Consider the following 19,505-nt stretch of genomic DNA (forward strand, 5'->3'; position numbering starts at 1 on the left):
CACTAAATTTAAGATGAAATGAACTGTTCATCTTGAAGTACCGTTATTTTCCTATTAGCTATGAAGAGTACCTAAAGAATCAGTTTATATTTTGTGCCTTTTTAAGGAGCTGTAGGAAGGATGGATGAATCCCTTTATAGGTCATCATTTCATTCTCTAATTTGAGCCTGGGTTCTACAGGACTACATAGGCAGGGAATTATTTTCTGAGAATCTGACAGACAAACAGAAACACCCACAGTGACTCCTTTTGTTCCCAAACCAAATCAGAGAATTAAGCTGTGCAAAAATAGGAGTTTCATCCCCCACGATAACAATGCAAAGCAGTCACATGTTACTCTGTGTTATATGTAATATTTTACTGAAATGACATGAAAAGGTTTGTACTCATATTTAGAAAGCCTTTAACAATTTTCTTACCTCCAAGAGCTCCCCTAAAAATGCCATGTAGTAGCTCTAAAAAGCTTCATTTCAAGGATCATGACAATCAAGAAAAGGTAGCATGATTGCTTAAGCTGTTTTGAAATATTGGCTTGCTGCCTACACAAAACTAAACAAAGGCTTACTTAGCTTTTAGGTCAGACCAGTATAGGCCAAGCTTGAGCTCTGATTTACCCCATACAAGGAAATATAATGGAGTGGAAGCAACAGCTACTTAATATAGGAGTTAAAATTACCCGTGACTGGAGTGAGCACATCAATCAAAAGTTTTGGCATGTAATGAGCTAGAAAAACTGGTGTGGTAGGTTTGGGGGCAGGAAAAAGCTTCACTCTGTATTCAGCAGTTTCCAAATTACCATGACATCCCTTTGCATAAACCACCCGACTTCCAGCAGGTGGATTTTACAAGCATTGTGCTGCCAGCACAAAGATGGATCAACTGGGAGCATTCAGAACAGCTTCCTGTTTTGTGTTCTTCAAATCAGAATTCCATGAAGTCTAACAAAATTTTTAACATTTTTAGTAGCTATGAAATAATAAAGTGACCAGAAAATCAAGGATGAAAAATATGTCAACCTTAATACATTACATAAGCAGAAGTACTTGCCTTTTCTGCCCAAGGGAAAAAATAAATAAATTACATATATAAAGAGATACACTAAAATGTATCAGAGAGAAATGCTCGAATCTTTCTGAGGTATCTTCCTAATGCATGCATGTCATTCACAATTCATTGCAAGAACAAATAGCATCTCTTCTCTGACCACCTGAGTAGTTTTGGATCTAGTATGTCTTGATCTTTTAGAAAAAGATACTGACATGTTTACATGTCTAAAATTATTAGCTAAAAAATCCCTCCTATGTATATAACGATTGCAAAAGTGCATTTGTGAGGAGATCAGCTGCACATTAACACACTATTCTATAAATGCCTTCCAGGCATCTATATATAGGGGATCAAATTCTTTTTACAGATTCCCATATGGCAGCGCGAGTTGTGTAGGAAACCCTTACAGTCATCCTAGAGAAGATCACAGACAGTACAGGACTTTAGGGCGTGCTTCTATGTTAGCACATTGGAGGTCCTCTGTTCTGTGAGTTTTTCCTTTTTTATTTTTTTATTTTTAACAAGACATTCAAAGGTTTAAAAGCTGACTCTTCATTTACTGTTTCAATCCTCTTTGTTTAAAAAATGTGTAATTTAGTTGAATGTTGCTAGCATTGTTAATACACATTACTGAATGAACATTATGTTAGATGCTGCTTGATTCTGCAGGACCGCTACCTTACTCAACTGAATGTTCACTTGGTGAATGAATCAGCGCAGAAGGCATAAAACAATCCTACAATTTCCAGCTGCTTAGAACAATGGTCTGATTTCAGGATACACTAGACTGTAAAATAAAGCATTACGGAATAGAAACAGCTTATTTGGAAGTGTCATCCTTTTCTTATTTATATCCACTGCAGGATACTGGTTTAAAGCAGGACAGGAGCTAGAAAGAGTGAAAGAGTAAGAAGATGATTTGAAAGAAGAGGAAAAGAAAAATTACAGATCTACAAGAACTACAGGAAAAGACACTTTTCAATTTGATAGTGTTGTCCAGAAGCTGAAGAGAAGGCATTTGGTAAACAAGATGTTTTAAACTAGAATCAGAATATAACTTCAAAAATGCTTGAATATCTAGAGCTTAAACTGGACACATAATTTTTATCTTGGAAAAAAAATGCATGAAATCTAGGGTCCTTTACAATCAACAGATGCTAGCCATTGATTTCTGCGAAGGCAGGATTTTTCCCCAGCTTCTCATCAACATATTACTGGAAAATTTCCTCTGTTGTTCCTTTGTAATCCAAGAATGCAAACTTCAGTGGAAGAGACAACTGTCTCCATACAATTTCAGCTGACTCGCCACACTCTTGCTCTTCTTCTCTCATGTCATCTGTTCCTCCTCTTCCCACAAACAAATTGCTTATGAACCATTTTCTCTTCATAAAAAATGCATTTAGTAACAAGCTTGAAAGAAATGGTCCTCATCAGCCATTTAATTTGTTATACTATGCAAGAAAGAAGAAGCAGAAGATAGTATTTTGAAGTGCAGAATATTACAGGAATAGCAACATTAAAAAGCAGGTAATCTTTTTGTCTTATTGGTTTGCTTTCATAATTATCACTTCTGTTTGGTCAGAGAAGAATTGTAAATTCATTTAAGAGCATGCATTTGAAGTCTGGCACTCTTCTAATATCTTCTAATTCTTCTAATATTCTAATATCTTCTAATATTCTTCTAATATCTTTTCTTCCCTGACTCACTAAACCTACAATCCCTACCCAACCCCCCATCTATCTCTTTCTCTACCTTTAATAGAATAAAGTGCTCTGAATTAAAGCCAAAAACATTTCGAATTTAATCAGTGGTATTGACTGTTGATGTCTCCTTTTAAGACTTGACAGCAATTTGTTGGTCTGCATATTTCATGCAACTTAAAATGGAATCCAAATATTCAATTAATACAGATAAAAAAGAATGATGAAGTTGTTATTTTAACTGCAATAAGGACCCTATCTAAATAAATGATTTCCAGGGACTTTAGTGGGAGCTGTGTCAAATTCTGTGTTCCTTGCATTCAATTTTGTCTTTTCCCTTTTTGAGAATGTGAGAAAATAAAATAAAAAATTCAAAAAAATAATTTCCAAGTTTCTGAAAAAGTTTAGAATGTTTTAAAATTCTTTAATCATTACTCAAAGCTTAGATTCCTCAACCTCTATATCCACTGTGTTACTTTTAATGTTTTTTCATACTTAAATGGCTTTTCTGAGAGGAGGGGAGGTGGGGGGGAAGGGAATAGAGAGGTCATGCCTAGGTACAGGTAATGGATAAGCTCTTTGGAATGGGGTACAAGATACCTACATTAAGCATAAAAGTTAAGGAAAAAAACAAACTCACATGACTAATGAAAATATAATTAAAGAGGGGTGAGAACTCCACAATTTAGATACTAAAATAAAATATCTCAGAGAAGTTGGTTAAATCAGTACCTGTTTTTTCTTTCTTTCTTTTTTTTTTTTTTTTTCTGTAAATGAAAACAAGATGGAATACTTATTTTTCCTACTAGCTAGGGATAATGCCTCTTTAAGCTAAGGGAATTAAACGTCTGCTTTTATCCGTCTTTTTCTCCCGCAGTACATAATCACTATCTGTCACACTTTGATGTCATAATCATCCATTGAAGTTTCACTGTTAAAGAGCAAATCTGCTTAACCGGGGAAAAAAAAGGCAAAAAAAAAAAGCACCAAAACACTTGCTTTTTATTGCCTCAGTGGAAACAGTGTTGAATTACAGGCTCACTAACATCACTAATGTCACTCTGGCCTTACTGAAAGCAAAATCACATTTTTAAAGCTATATCTTAACCAGTTCAAATAATAATAGTAAATGTTTGCTACTAAGTAAGCATAAAGACTCCTTTCTTGTGAGTAATGCATGTGAGCAGCATGACCTCAGTATCAAATTGTACTTTACAATATCTTTTTGCAACCATTTTTCCATATAAGGATGACATTGAAACTTTGGTATAGATTTCATCTGTGAATGAAATGCTCTTTTATGTATTCAGGGTTTCAGAAAGGTTGGTTTACATTTGGAACAACAGGCCCAAAATGAAGACAGTATTCGGTTCACTTCTGGAATGATGTTGAAAGTTGCCATTCATTTGATGTTGTATTATATTTTGAATTCCAGTGGGAAGTTTTAGCTCTAGTTAAAATTTTTCTTTTACTTATTTACACCAGTCTATTTTATTCTATTATTTTACTTTTTTTTGTTACCTCTCCAGTTTTTATCTTACCTACAGAACATACAATTCCCTACATTCCTCTATTAAGATTAATTAAAATAATCAATGAAGATAAAGGATTTCCTCATTTCCAGTAATTGTTTGCATTCTCCTGCTGGATACAATTCTATGTGGTCAGCAATTATAAGGAGAAAAAAAAAATCAAAGAGAAGGAGGAAAGAAAAATGAAGCAATCTGTGCCCAATATCAGTAGACCACATTCTTTGTTTTGCAGCTTTTTTTTATTGTAGGGTTTGCATAAGACAATTCCAATTTCCCTAAAAGAACCAGCTTCTTAATGTAAAAGTACAGCTGAATATTAGCACCAAAACTTAGAAGGTGTCTTTGCACTGTTTGATTGATATATTGATTGATATATTAACAAGATCTTTTTCTTTTTCTTTTTTTTTTTCCCTAACAATAATGTTATAGGAATAAGAAAACAATACATTTCTAACATTATTCTAACACAATGTTGTTGGCAAGAACTCCTGAACTGGTACTTATTTCATAATAGTGAGTTTGCGGAGCAGCTGTATTGGCATGCCAAAAATACCTCTTCGCTCCATAGAATACACAGTGTTCCTTTTCTTATATTAAGAAGTCGGTCATTTCAGTATAATTATCCTTTTGTAAGATAATACTTACTGTTCAAACTGCTTTCCCTATTACATTTGTCTGGTGTTTTTCCAGCCTACTGGGCTTCCAAATGATATTTCTCTTTACAGTATAGGGGTAGAAATGGTGGCTCCTATATATTTATGCTCAATACAGATAGTTGGTATAAAGTCAAATGCTTCTTCAACAAAGTAGAAAAGTTTGTTGCATTTTATTACCTTCATAACGGAGCAATTTTAACCTAGTTTAGGCTTTAACTACTTCAGTAGTAGCCAGAATAATCAAGGAACAGTAAGCTCATTTGTGCAAAATCTCTACATTAAATCAACTGCGCTATAAAAGACAAGGGAAAGCAGATAGACGAACAAAATCCCAAAAGGACTGTTCAAGGACTGCAGGTACCCATACCGATGTCAAATAAATCTGTTTTTGAAAACTACATCTCAAACTTGCCAGTATGAACCTAAAATATTTCTCATTATGTATCTTAGGTACAAAGCATTAAAGAGAATATAGATAAAATGAAGCTCTTGTAAACACAATAGAGTGATAATTTTAATAAAATGAAGAAAGAATTGGAACCATAAGGCAGCCTATTTTGGATTAATGAAACACACACTCACTGGCTGTTCTCAGCACAACTGCCTGTCAGCTTGACTATGATGATCTAATTTTCTCTCCTATTATTCCAAATACCCCAGTTTAATAACATTATGAACACTTTAGTACATAACAGTCTATAAAAGTAGGAAGGAAATAAATTATATGTGGGTTTCTTCTAAGATCCAGCAACTATTGTTTGAGTTTCTATGCATGTTCTTTCATTATTCCAAAATGAGTTCCTTTTCAGAGCCAGGAGAATGGTCTGACACAACAAAACAAATAGCTCTCTTCCCTGTCCCTATTAGACTCACAAGCTACGTGCAGGTCTGCAATGCTGCACAAAGCACAGTGTGTTTTATAAGTCAGTCAATTCATGCTTCTCTACAACAGCAGACTTAGCTTATTGGTGCATTCTACTTTTAAACATAGAACTTTAAAAGTATTCCACCCCACCCCCCCACCTCCCCTGCAGCACTTGTGAGGAGCCAGTAGCATTAGCTGAATGCAAACCTTCTGCAAGGGAGTGTGCTTGAGTCAAGCTCCATCACTGCAACCAAAACATTGTCTTGATTCATTAAAAGTCTTCTGTCTTTAGGAGAAGCAGGGCCATGCTAAAGAAGACTGCTACATAAAGGATTGTCTGGTGCCTACTGAGTTATAAACCTGCTTCAGTAGTAGCCAGAACACAGGAATTACATAGTGAAATGAAGATACTAATTAATGCACTTTTAAAACAGTATCAAAGAAGAGAGGTCACATACACACCACAGGGCTGTTGTTGCCTTCCTGTTTTGCAGTCTGATACAATTCAGGCCACAGTCCAGTGAGGTGATTACGGTAGAGGCGATTAGATCAATTGTAAACACGTAAATAGCTTTACTGACTCCAACAGAATTGTTGATGTCTCAAAGCCATAATTTAAACAAGTGTTACAACATAGAGTAATGTTTTATGATAAACCTAGTGATATATTTAGAGAGAGAAAGACGAACTTTTAGGCACAAAATCATTTTTCACTATTGAATTACGAGTTAGTTTAGCAAAGAATTACTTCCCATAAGCCTTGCTTCCTTTTGTAATCTTTGGTCTTTGCAGCTTCTGCTCTCTTCCATTCCCAATTTTAGACATTTATTTAAGAACCTGCTGTATCAGAGACTGGGTAAAATATGAGACAGTAATTCAAATAACAAACAGAATATCAAATTTCTAATGTCAGTACTGATGTGACTGTATTCTAAGTGTAATGCTTCATTACACATAAGCATTCAGCATGTGATTCCTGGCCAAGCTTGAGCAACAAAATGACTTGGACTACTGTTATTGACAATAAACATATGGTATATAGAAAAAGAGTGTCATCTATATTCTGTTTTACTCATGATGCCAAAATCTTTATCTCCAAATGTAACCCCTCCGTATCTGTAGCACCTTGTATTACCTTATGTAGCTTTGTGTGTGTTACTGGTTAAAAACCGGTTTTTTGTTTTCCAAAAGAAATCTTTCAGATTATCAACCTTTTTTATTTCCAAAAATATTTTTCTCTGAATTCATTCAACCAGTTCTGAAAAGATCCTAGGCAATTATGTAACAAAGATTGTTGCAGGCATAAAAAGTGTTTTTGCATGAAGACTACAGTTAGGAAAAAGGCAACAAAAAGACACAGGACATAGTTCTATAAAAACATGAATTCTAAAATGAAGTTTAATGGGAAGCCTGTTTCTCCCACTGCAAGTTCTGCATAATATCTAATGGAATGATCAGGCAACAGATTTAAAACTAAAAGAATGACAACTATTGAACTAACCTATTATCTTTGAAATTATATGACAGGGATTTAATATATCTTGTCAAAAAATGATAAAAAATATCACTACTATTTAATGTTATCATTTCTAAAAAATTTCAAAAATATACAAAATATACATTACAAATGGACTCAACGTAGTGAGTATTTTGGTATTTTAATCAATGAATCCATCATTTTTTTTCTATTTCTATAACTTTTTTTTTTTTTTTTTTTTTTTTTTTTTTGCGTGTGTGCATATTTCTGGACTGATTCTCAGTGATGATTCTCAGTGGTAGGTCACAAGGTAGAACCTACACCCTTGAAAGCAAAGTCTGAAAAAAAGAAATGTAAGACATTATTTATTTTTGGCTTTTTAAAGACAGTACTTCACCCTGACTAGTACTTCTGAAATTTCTTTCTTGTTCGTAACACTGCTTATTCATTGATTTAGATTTTGAAGTTCTGTATGCATAAAATAATGCAGTTGGACTGCAGAGAGCAAATAAAACTAAATAATCTGTAGCAGATTTTTTTTCTAAACTCTTAATAACCTCCATACAGAAAATTGTGGAATTTGAGCAGCTATTTTTTTGTTTGCTTGTTTCTAATAGGCATTGCTACATTTTTTTTCTTTACTGGTACAATTTCCAATATTTACATTGAAGGGCAGCACTGAATCCCATACAATTTTCTAAGAACTCAGAACACACTCTTTCTATGAAACTACTACAGAGATTGCTGAGACATAATTTTATCATACATTCAACTCTGAAACATACAACTGTGTATCTCTCTGTGCAAAGAAGTTTTCTCAAGTGACTTATTCAATTGGGAGACCTAAGGATAAGCTTCTTCTCATAATTCAGTGTCTCTCAAAGTCTTTGAATAGATCTGCTATTTTTGTTGTACACGTTCCATAATACTTAGATGCAACATCAGTGTGTTATATGAAAAGAGTTATCTTCTAGACTAATTTCAGGTACATTAAACTGATCTTTGATTTTTCTCTCAACAAAATTGCTTTCACCTATACAGTCGTTCCTGATTTTAAATGGTAGTACTGTTCCATGCTTACTGTACTGATAACAGATACCTCCTTGCCTGTGAGGTATCTTAGTAGCTAATCCATTTTACAAGGAAATGCTTCATGTGTTTGAATAATCATACTCTGAGAGTCAGTGAAAATTGAGCTTTTTTCCGTTTGTCCATGTAAGAGAACCAGCAAATAAACATTTTAATAAATAAATATGTCACTTAAGTATCAGTCCATCCAATTTGCTGAGTAAAGATATCTCCTCACTGGCAGAAAATATTTCATATGTTGCAAAAAAGTTGCAGAGTTCACATTTTATATTGCTTATTTTTCCTGTGGTGGCCATGCAAAGTTTATCTTCACCACATGTCCTTTACAATTAGCAAGAGTCTTGCTATATTTGTAACTGTTTAATTAACCAAAGAGATACCCATTTCTTCAATGCCATAGGGATTTATTTCATGGAGAATGATATCTACAATATGTGACCACTGACTTTTTTCCCTTGTTTAATACACTGGTAGTAGCATGACCTGTGTTTAAAATCCAACACAACACTATTCTGGAATACGTCTTATGTACTTAATGGTGTTAGAGTCTATTGCCATGAATTCTAGTATCAGAACTAAAACAGGATCAAGCCAATAGAACTTTTACACAATTTTCTTGATTCCTGATCTTTCTAGCCGAGCAGTGCCACCACTGGTCTTGTTCCTGGTGTATGCTTGTTAAGTATAATTTTCATACCAGTAGATTTCATGTCACACTTCATTGAAGAAAAACAACTTCTCAATGTATGCTCATCTTGAAGACCCATTATAATTCTCACATGCCTTAAAGGGAATGCGCACAATATTTGCAAAAGTCTCACGTAAAACAAATACATATAGATCTGTCTACAGCACAGGAGTTGGAACTAGGTGATTTTTTCTGACCCAAGCAATTCTATGATTCTGTGATTCTGTTTCAGTGATGCCGCACTTCCTAAGAATTGTGATTCACTGTAGTGGCCTTGAACTGGAAGGAATGTCTCATGGCTTTTCCTGATGTTACCTCTTCATACCTATGAAAATTTTCTCTTCAAAAATAATAGAGAAGGGTATTAGAATTAAAAGTGTCTGTTAGAATGAATTCAATAATGACATCAGGTGCCTTAACCATATGTAAAGTTATCAAGGAAAAACTGAAAGATCTTCGCTTGAAAATGCTGCACTCAGTTTAAAAGTACATGTCAGATGTCAGTTAGATTATGAGTAGTACTGGAATAACAGTAATAAGGATAATAAGCTATCTTTAAACACACATATATATATATATGTATATGTATATATATGTTATCATTTTTATCGACCATGTGTGTTATCACCAGAGGTCTCTTCTAAGCCCCATGACTCTGTGATTCTGTGATTTTGGAAAAATCCTACTTTATTTTTAAAATTGAAAATGACTAGATCCATAAAGACATAAATTAAGCCACTTCCTTGTTCAACTGTTACATATCTCCTATGTTCTGTAGTTGAATGACACTTTTGCATCAGAACAACAATCCATTCTGTTGGATGAATCTTAAAAAAAAAAAAAAAAAAGAAGCAAATCATAAACCTTCTCAAACATACTTTTCTATAAATGGAAGTCTGAAAATGTCCTCATATTCTTTAAATACGAATTATTGAATTTCATTATAAAGAACTTCAAATGAAATACAATGATCTTTCCTTCTTTGTGAAGTTTTTGATGACATTTTAATATTGCTTTTCATAAACCTCTTTTTTTTTTTTTTTTTTTTTTTTGACAAGATATGCTACTCAATTCAGTTAGTTTATTTTGATGAGTGATTATTGGTATCTTTTCTTGATATTCCTGTAAAAGTTCTTCTTGACCTTTAGTTCCAGGAATATACATTTACATATTTTATTAATTGCTTTCATTCTCTCTAGTAAGAGATAATTTTCCAAATCCAAATACTGGAAGTCCTTATTAATTCTTGTGTAAGTGTGCAACAATTAAATGTATGGTCCTGGCACTGACATACAGAAATTACTGCTTGTTGTATCAACCATTAATTGTTAATCTTGCTTTTTTCATCCTGTGTTTTATCAGCTAGGACTTTCATTATCTTAAGGACATTAGTTCATTGAGTCATGGTCTGTCTTTTTCAATAGTTTATGTATAGTGCCAGGTAGAGTCAAATCTCATTCTGTTGTATAGCAGTAAACAATAAAAATAGAAATAATAATAAAAAATATTGATCTTTATTGATTTAATGGATAAACAAAGCATAGTTTCCTGTTTAAACAAAACAAACCAAGAGTGAATCTTCACTCTTCTGTGTACAAAATTTCTCACACAAACCTTCTCCCCACTCCTACAGGAATAGAAGGATTTACTCAAGATAGGCATGTCTTCAACTATCAGTTGATACAGCAGAACTTGAGCAATATTCCTGTGATGTCAAAGAATAAAGATCTACAGGAAAACTGAGTCAAAAAGAAAAGCAAATTCTGTAGTGATTTGATAAATTACAACCTTGCAATTTGCACAAGCCATGAAACTGTAAATACAAGACAGAATCTATATAAATGTTTAAGGTAATTTTGATTTGTTATATAATTAATAAAAAATGAAGAGATTGCAGGACTGTGACATGATTTATTCAGTAAACTTACCATATTGAAAATAATGTGAGATAAATTGTTTGGCCATTGGCTATGCAGTGCTTAAGAGATTCAGTTAAGCAGAGTGCTACAGATACAGATGAGGGAGCTCATTTGTTGTACATGTTTACACTGGTTTTGTAGTGAAAAAGACACTTGTTTTTTAAAGAGGTAACTAGAGAATTCCAGGTAGGTGGAATGGTGGCCTTTATGCTTTTGAATGGAAGGACCTCCCTCCACCAAGTCCTGCTGCGTGGGTGCAGAATAAAACTGGTTCCTGTTCATGCTTCTTTTCCTGGCATGTTGTCTGTCATGCTTGGTGCCCACACAAGCCAGGAAGAGCAACTTCCAAAGACTCAGAGTCACAAGCTCCTGGTGAGGGTTGACACCTCACTGCCCACGAAAGAGCTGTCCTCCTGGGGGCCAAATGTTCCAATGGGAATAGCTGAAGTCCCTTTGAAAATAGCAACGCAGAGGTATGCTTACATGTATAAATTTGAATAAATAAGTATTTATGCAACTTTTTAGTTTATACCTAGCAAATCAAAGCACGTTATGCAGTAAAGAACACCTAATGCAAATCCACACTTGCATATCTTTATATGTGTAGACTAAAAAAAAAAAAAAAAAAAAAAAAAAGACGACAAAACCAAAAACAAACAAACAAAAACAAAAACAAAAAAAAAACAAAAAAAACCCCACAACAGAAGAAAACACAAAGTGGACTCAGCAATGGTAAGTATAATATCATCATTTTCTGCAGTTTTTGAATGATGTAAAGACTAGGCTTATCACGAACTATAGCAACAACTGTTCAGCTAATATCCCTAGAACCACTTCAGAATGAAACAAAGCCAAATAACTAAGTTACCAGTTAATCTTCAGACAGGAATCAATATATCTAACAGGAACCACTAGGCCTATAAAGGGGTGCTTATCACTAATATAAACATGATAAATGTCCTTGTACATTCCCCTCCTGAAATACATTGCTTTTGATATAAATGGAATGGAAGGAAAATTAACTTATGAAATGACTAAATAGATATTTCTTCTAGTTAATAAATCCTGGAAAAAATAAAAATATTGAAAGAATATTTTTTTCAAAAAATATTTTGGGTGGTTGTAATTTAAGTAATTTAGAAACATACAAAAAGCTGTTTTTGAAACAAAATTTAAATGTAAATCTATTAAAAATAGTTATCTGACATTTGTACATTTGTGTCTTGTATGCTTATAATGTATATTAAAATTATATTTAATACAAAAGATATAAAACAATATAAATGTGTCTATATTGCAAATTTATTACATTTATGCAACAATATTATCAAGTATCTTTTGATTAGGGGGCTATTTGACTTCCCTTGTACATGCATTCTCTTGATGCATTAGAATAAATAAACATCGATGAAAATTGCATTTTATGTGAAGTTTAGAATTTAAAATATGCTTTCAAAAACAACCAGAAATCCCAAAATAAATTCCAGTTAGAAACATTCTTAAATAAAGTGGAAAAATTATAAGACAGGAATATGATTTTTTTTGTGTGTATTCTAGCTGCAAGTCAGGTTAAGCACCAAATTAACACTTTGAGAGGAAAAAACTCAGGACTAACTGTGTGATTTCATGACAACAAAATAGAAGGTATTTTATTTTGATTCATTATTTATTCAGTGGAGAAGTTTGAAATCTTGAAGAAATGAGACATAAACAATGTGGATGTTTTGATTATCAAGGCAATTAACTCTTGTTTACATATTCATGATTGCTAGCTGCTTGCAGTGCTTTAATAATGATTTTTTTTTTTCTCTCTCAACTCTTTTCCTGTCCTCTGAAACCATCAGGTCATGAGCTTTCTGGCATTCTGATTGCAGAGAATTGGTTGTGTTGGCAAGCTATAGATGAGAACCACGTAACCACAGCATTTTATTTCCTCTCAGATCTCTCTGAGATTGACAAAAAATGATGCCATACTTTAATTTTTCATTTCATGCTTCATTTTTCATGTAATGTGTAAAAGAGATGTTTAATTTCTGCTGCTGTAGCTGCAGTAGTTGGTGGATCATGTGTAATTATGCATAAGAGCACTTCATTGTTATGAAATGATGAATTTCATAATTTAAAATAAATAAACAAAAAGGTTTTATGAACAACCTAACAACTAGAAGTCAGTGGATTCTTTTTTCCAGATAGTCCACAAAGCCATTTCAATTACAGTGCAAAAATATTACTTTATATACACAGATGTTTGCTGATCATGATAGACACTCAAAGCTTATGTTAAGTTTATTAATTCTTCACCAATAATGTAACCATCCTCTCCTTTCCCAACAAAAATCTCTCTGTAACATGGAAATCTATTTTGTATATTTTGTGCTACTTTAAGCATTATTGTGTTTCTAGATTTGAAAAATCAACAATAACAACAACAACAACAAAAAAGGAAAGCAAATGAAAAACTCACTAAGAAAAAGAAATAGTGTCCATTTGATAAAAAGAAATCAGAAACAGATAGCTGTGTGGCATAAACGAATGCAAATTTTGATCTGAATTGAGATTTATATATTTACTATGTCAAAAACACAATTTCAATCTAAGATTTTGTAGTTGTTTTTTTTTTTTCCTCTGTCTATTCCATTTGATCCATGCCAGAGTAGTTCTTATGCAAATCACATTAACAGGCTAATTATCTAATCAAGAAAATTAATTAGGATTTCCCCTGTAACCTTTTCTCCAAAGATACTGGAATTTACTCAGAGGCCATGATTTACTATAAAATTAGTAGATTAGGGTCCAAAATTTTCATTGGAATAGAACATACACCTTGCTTTGTAGGTTAAAATTCTACCAATGGCCTTGAAGTAAATGATTTTATATGAAAATGGGCATTACCCTAGTGATTAAATTGCCTCTAGGACTATATTTGTTCTTTCTGAAGGAACGGAAATATCTGAGACTAAATTAGAAAAGTCTCACATCTGAGTCATCAGAAGGACATCAGTGAGTGCATAAGCTGCTTTGCTGTTAATAATTTAAGTTTAATGAAACAATGTTTTTTCTCTCCTGTATTTATTCTCTTCCACTGTGGCAATTTCCTACGTTCCACAAAAGGTTTATCTACTCGAGTGCTCAAACTGAAGGAGAATATTCTCCTAGGCTGGCATAGCTTCTTTCAGCCAATACGTTATTTTGCACAGAAAAGTTATGCACTACTGTCGTTCTCATTATGGAACTGTTTCCACAAAATTAATAAAATAATTTTCCCCTTTGAACATGGCCAATCTCTCTCCAAACAGGACTCATCCTTTCAATTATTACTGTATCAGTAGCACCTTATTTATATTATCTATGCTGGGTCAAGAGAATCAATTGAGCACTTGATCTGTGGCTTGTGGTTTGGAGAGATGCACTGTATTGAAAGTCTAAACTAGATTCACAGGACTTTGCTACAGCCCATAAGACTGACTTATCCCATGTTCTATGTGTAATCTCTGAGAGATATTTAATAGACACGTTATTATCAACAAAGAAAGAGGATTTCAAAGTAGGAGTAGTATCTTTCTGTTAAATGAGTAGATGTGATAGTGAAAAGACAAATTTGGGGAAAACAGTCTCTTCAAGATATTCCCTATCTAATACATTCTGTCTGCAATCTCAGTTGTATTTCCTTAAGGTTGCTTTTCTTTACTTAGAAAAGGAAATACCAAAGGAACAAAGTAATCTCACAGAAGAATATCTATTTTAGCAGTATTTCTGCCTACTTTACTAAAAGATGACTACTTTTAATATCTACAGTAACTTTATGGTGGGTATAGGATCTGGATCAGAGCTGAAGATGACCATGCATTAACCCACAGAATTCTATACAGAGGAATAATAAAAAAATCAAACAAGAACAGTTTTTGTATTCCTTATTCTTGATACAGTTGGATTTTTAAAAACATTTTGTCCTCATTATGAAACAAAGATTTCTTGATTAAGGTTACTATGTAAGGTTAGATTATTTAATTAACATTAATGAATATTTTGCACTGTTGTTCCCAGTCAAACATATGAAGCATACACCAGGAACAAGAATACTTAACTTAGTGGGAAAAACTGTGAGAAAGAACCGAAGAATCCATTAGAGCTGAAGGGACCATGACTTAGTCAATAACCTAAACTATTTGGATTAATCTAATCATTCTTACACCTAATTCATATCTTGAGGTGAAAATGCAAAATATAGATATCTTAAAGACAAATGCCTGGCCTGTGACCAGAGATCTGAAAGGCCTACACTGACAGTCTAAAAGAATCTCTGTAACCAGGGCAAGCATGTTATCCACGAAACACTGTTAAATATTTGTCATCATATCCCAGAAGTATGAGTCTCTTCCTAGAAGTAGGCGGGATGCCAATGATTTGCTTGGATTTCCCAGGAGCAGTATATTCAGGATACATGTTACAAAAGCGGTTCCCGAAAGAAATGATTGATGCCTTTTATACTGCAGCAAGAATATGATCCAATATTGGAGATGTAGATGACTTAGAGTCAGGGTGTATGAATCTGTATTACTTATAAGTTTAGTTTTCAACATTCAGAACAATGTATTAGCAAACAACAAAATGTGGCTCACACACCTAGGAGAATAGTTTTAATGAAGAATTTTATTCAAGCTTATTTCATTACTTTTTTCCTTGGTAGTGTGAACTGTGAATTAAGTTGAATACAAAGGGTTTTCACCACACTGAATTACCTGTTTCACCTTGAAAAGCCACACAAAATGAAGCTCTTAAAGCCTTTTGAAAATGACCTTTTTCCTCAGCAATGATTTATCTTTCCCCTTAAAAATCCCTTTTACAAAAGGGAGTATGATTAAAGGAAGCCAAGCAGCACAAACACTCGGTGAAGATCCTGCTTATCTGGAACTCACTTGACAATGTATGTTTTTGGGGTCGGGAATGCTGCAGGTTCAAGGGATAATTCTGCCTTTCAAACACTTCAATTTATTTCATGCCTGAGCACTGTCATTGTACACAGACAAGATGAAACGCATCGTTGTGTAAAGAAATTGAAATGAAATCCTACTTGACCCAGCAGGACAGGGCATTATGTTTGACTCAGTAGTGATTCCTGGAATAATATCTAATTCCTGGAGGAAAATTTCTTGATATGGCCACCAGCTGTGAGTGTCTTTGTCCAGGGGATCACAAGTTGTTCTGGGTGACTGGACTCAGGACATGCCTAGAAGAAAACAGCCAGCCTCCTGCTGGCATTTAGATCTCTTCATTTTCTGTGTGCTGCTATTCAGTGGGAATGAGTGAATGAAGAACACTGGAAAGCTGAAGCATTTCTACAGGAAGACAAAATGCTCCATCAGAAATGCAAGCTAAAAACCATTTGACCCAGGTTTCACATGCAGGTTTCTTGAGGGGTGGAAACCTGAAATTAAGAGTCAGTGTTTTTTTCTTGACAAGCAAGTTTTTAATTTTTTTGTTCACGTAGGCTGGTCACTGAGATGTCATTCCACATTTGGTCCCTGTGAAGTGTTTACTTTGAAAAGGCTCCACACTACTAGATTAAATAAAATGGGAGCATTCCATGTCTCACAAGAGGGAATTGAGCAGACAGCTTTATTACTTCTGTCAGAGAACAAAGGTTTTCCCAGCATGAAGGGGATTATTAGACCAGCAGCAAATAAACCGAATGTGCAATGTCAAAACTTCAAATATGACTAACAGATAGAATGGGGGGGGGGGGGAGAGAATCCGTAATTGATTTCTCTACTGGTACAACATGAAGAAATAAACTATTCAGGTGATATCACCTCGCCCACTTCACTATTGTGAAAGAATCCAATTTTGGTGCAAATTTCAATAATTTTTGCTGATATAATTACTAAAGAAGGTGATAATTGCCATTTTTCCACCCACAGGAGAGTCTATTTGTACAGTATCAAAATATCAGTATGCGTATTACAAATAATTTTTATTCCTTTGAGGAAAAAAAAAAAATACTAGCCTTGCTGGTTTAAAACTATCCAGAAGTTCATTAGAAAATTTAGGCTTTATTTATTGAATCAATAAAGTAATTCTTCCTTTTCAGTATACATTAAAACCTGTTATTCTTCTTTTTTTCTTCTTTTCTTACTTATTTTTATTTTTATTTCATTTACAGTTCTTAAACAGGAAAATCTCTCTCTCTCTCTTTATTTTATTTTATTATTATTATTATTTTTTTTTAATTTATCATTTTCATTATTCTTAAAGGTTAGTGTTCCCTATAATCGCTGATTGGAGTTATAGCCAACAAAATTTTTATATGGTCATTTAGTGTGAGCTGGGATTTTCTTGTATTGGCAGCTTTATATGGTATAGATAAGAGTACTTATGGTATAGATACTATCTACACCATGGCATAAGTGAATTTGTGAATATCTTAGGAATTATAGCAGTGTACATCTACACAGTAAGTGCACTTAGCAAAAAAATAGCAAAGCTTTGGAGGATGTTCTGTCTGGCACCATCCTGCCTTCTCTCTCTATAGAAATGAAAGAAATTTATGATTAAAAACATTTGTAATTAAAAGCTAGAGAGAGAAAAATATTAGTGGCAAACATTTGCTTTCTCTTCACAGTCATTTTTGCTTTCTGTTACATCCTTACACCAAAACCGATGGGAGTACAGTGACCTAAACCAAGGACTGCACTTACCCTTTGATATGACAACCAAATGCAGATACTGTGGTTATGAAGCAGGAAAATAATGTTTCAGGCTCAGTGTTACCACTGATTTTGCAGAAAACTGAGGGGGTAAGGACGCAAAATGTATTAAGAGAGGAGATACGCTTAAGATTTTTTATTTTTTTAATGTCAGGAACAGTTTAGAGCTGTGAGTGCCTTAGGCCATGAAGTAATCCTTGTGCCCGTAATGAAAAGACTTTGTCAAAATAAGGCATGTCACTTGATTTAAAAGGAACAGGAGCCTTACTCACAGGCACAATGTTTAACGGTTAAGGTCCAAATTCTGTTCCCATTCAGATCAGTGGCAGACTTTGCCATCAACATGAATAGCAATAGGAACAAAATCCTTCAGGCCATATTTTCAGTGCCAGCTTCTGAAGCTTAACGGAACATTTGGCATCAGCAATGTATCCTGGTTATATACACCTGCAATTAATTATCAGCACAACATAGGCCAGTTTGAAATCCTTCTTCCATCTATCCTTTAGTATGCTATTAAAATATCACTAGTCTTAACAACAGGCATTTCTTCTCACCTAGCATAGTGTTCATTCCTAAATAAACCTGGAAAAATTTATATTTGTCAGAATGCAAATGATACTGTGCATGTGTCACTGTAAATGTTTGTCTGCCAAGGCAGTAATCCCTGAACTGCTTATTTAACAAATGTAAAAAGCAGCTTTGCTGTTTAATCACACTACTACTTAATGTAGTAGATACAGTGCCATTGTTTTCTAGATGTTTGTGAGATTTTACAGGCATAAGTGGAAGAAAATAAATACATTTAACTGTGCTAATCTGGCTGTAGAAAAAAAATGTATACATTATCATAGAATCTTGACAACTAATCAAAATACTGACCTCTATTTTTAGTAAAAGCCAATATCAAGATAGTCCATCTGTTCATAATGCTTTGGTATCTATAATGAAAATTGGCATTTATATAGTGAATTGAATAGGACAAAGAACAACGTAGTTGAATCCTTTTTTATGTCTGCATTTTTGATATAGTATTGTACCCTCGTTATTCCTCTACACAATTTCAGATGATTTCTGATGTCATATAATCCAAGGGATTTGACTGTAAGTAATGGTTTTGAGGAAAAATGGTGATTTCAATTTGGTTCAGGTTTGCTACTGCATATACTTAAATACCTTTAATTGCAAAAAGCTGGAAAAAAAAAAAAAAAGAAAAAAACAACCAACCAATAAAGCAAAAACAACAACAACAACAACAACAACAACAAACCTGAAAAGCTCCTGCTAAGCCTGGAATTTCTACCTATTTGCTATTTGACTGCATACAGAAATATTTGAAAATATTAGCAAAAAATTAAAGACATTTAAAAAGTTAAGATGTCTGTTCACAGAATCACAGAATGTCAGGGATTGGAAGGGACCTCGAAAGGTCTAGACCATCTAGTCCAATCTCTCTGCTGGAGCAGGATCACCTAGATCAGGTCATACAGAAAAGCATCCAAGCAGGATTTCAATGTCTCCAGAGAATGAGACCTCACAACCTCTCTAGGCAGCCTGTTCCAGTGTTCTATTACCCTTACTGTGAAGAAGTTTTCTCTAGTATTTATGTGGAACCTCTTATGTTCCAGTTTGCACCCATTGCCCCTGTCCTATCATTGGATATCACTGAGAAGAGGCTGGCTTCATTCTCCTGACACTCACCCTTTATATATTTATAAGTATTAATGAGGTCACCCTTCAAACTCCTCCAAGCTAAGGAGACACAGCTCCCTCAGCCTTTCCTCGTAAGGGAGATGTTCCACTCCCTTAATCATCTTTATGGCTCTG

The 19,505-nt window shown here is 33.9% G+C and overlaps 1 long non-coding RNA gene across 1 annotated transcript; it reads left to right on the forward strand.

Annotated features, from left to right (window-relative positions):
• The first annotated feature begins 1,473 nt into the window (after positions 1–1,473).
• LOC124417853 lies at positions 1,474–13,128 on the forward strand. Its single transcript, XR_006938907.1, has 3 exons — positions 1,474–1,534; positions 1,911–2,574; positions 12,819–13,128. It is a non-coding gene; the product is annotated as an uncharacterized LOC124417853 (long non-coding RNA).
• The last annotated feature ends 6,377 nt before the right edge of the window (positions 13,129–19,505 follow it).

This window comes from Gallus gallus, chromosome 3 (genome assembly GCF_016699485.2).
Source record: "Gallus gallus isolate bGalGal1 chromosome 3, bGalGal1.mat.broiler.GRCg7b, whole genome shotgun sequence".
NCBI classification, from domain to species: Eukaryota; Metazoa; Chordata; class Aves; order Galliformes; family Phasianidae; genus Gallus; species Gallus gallus.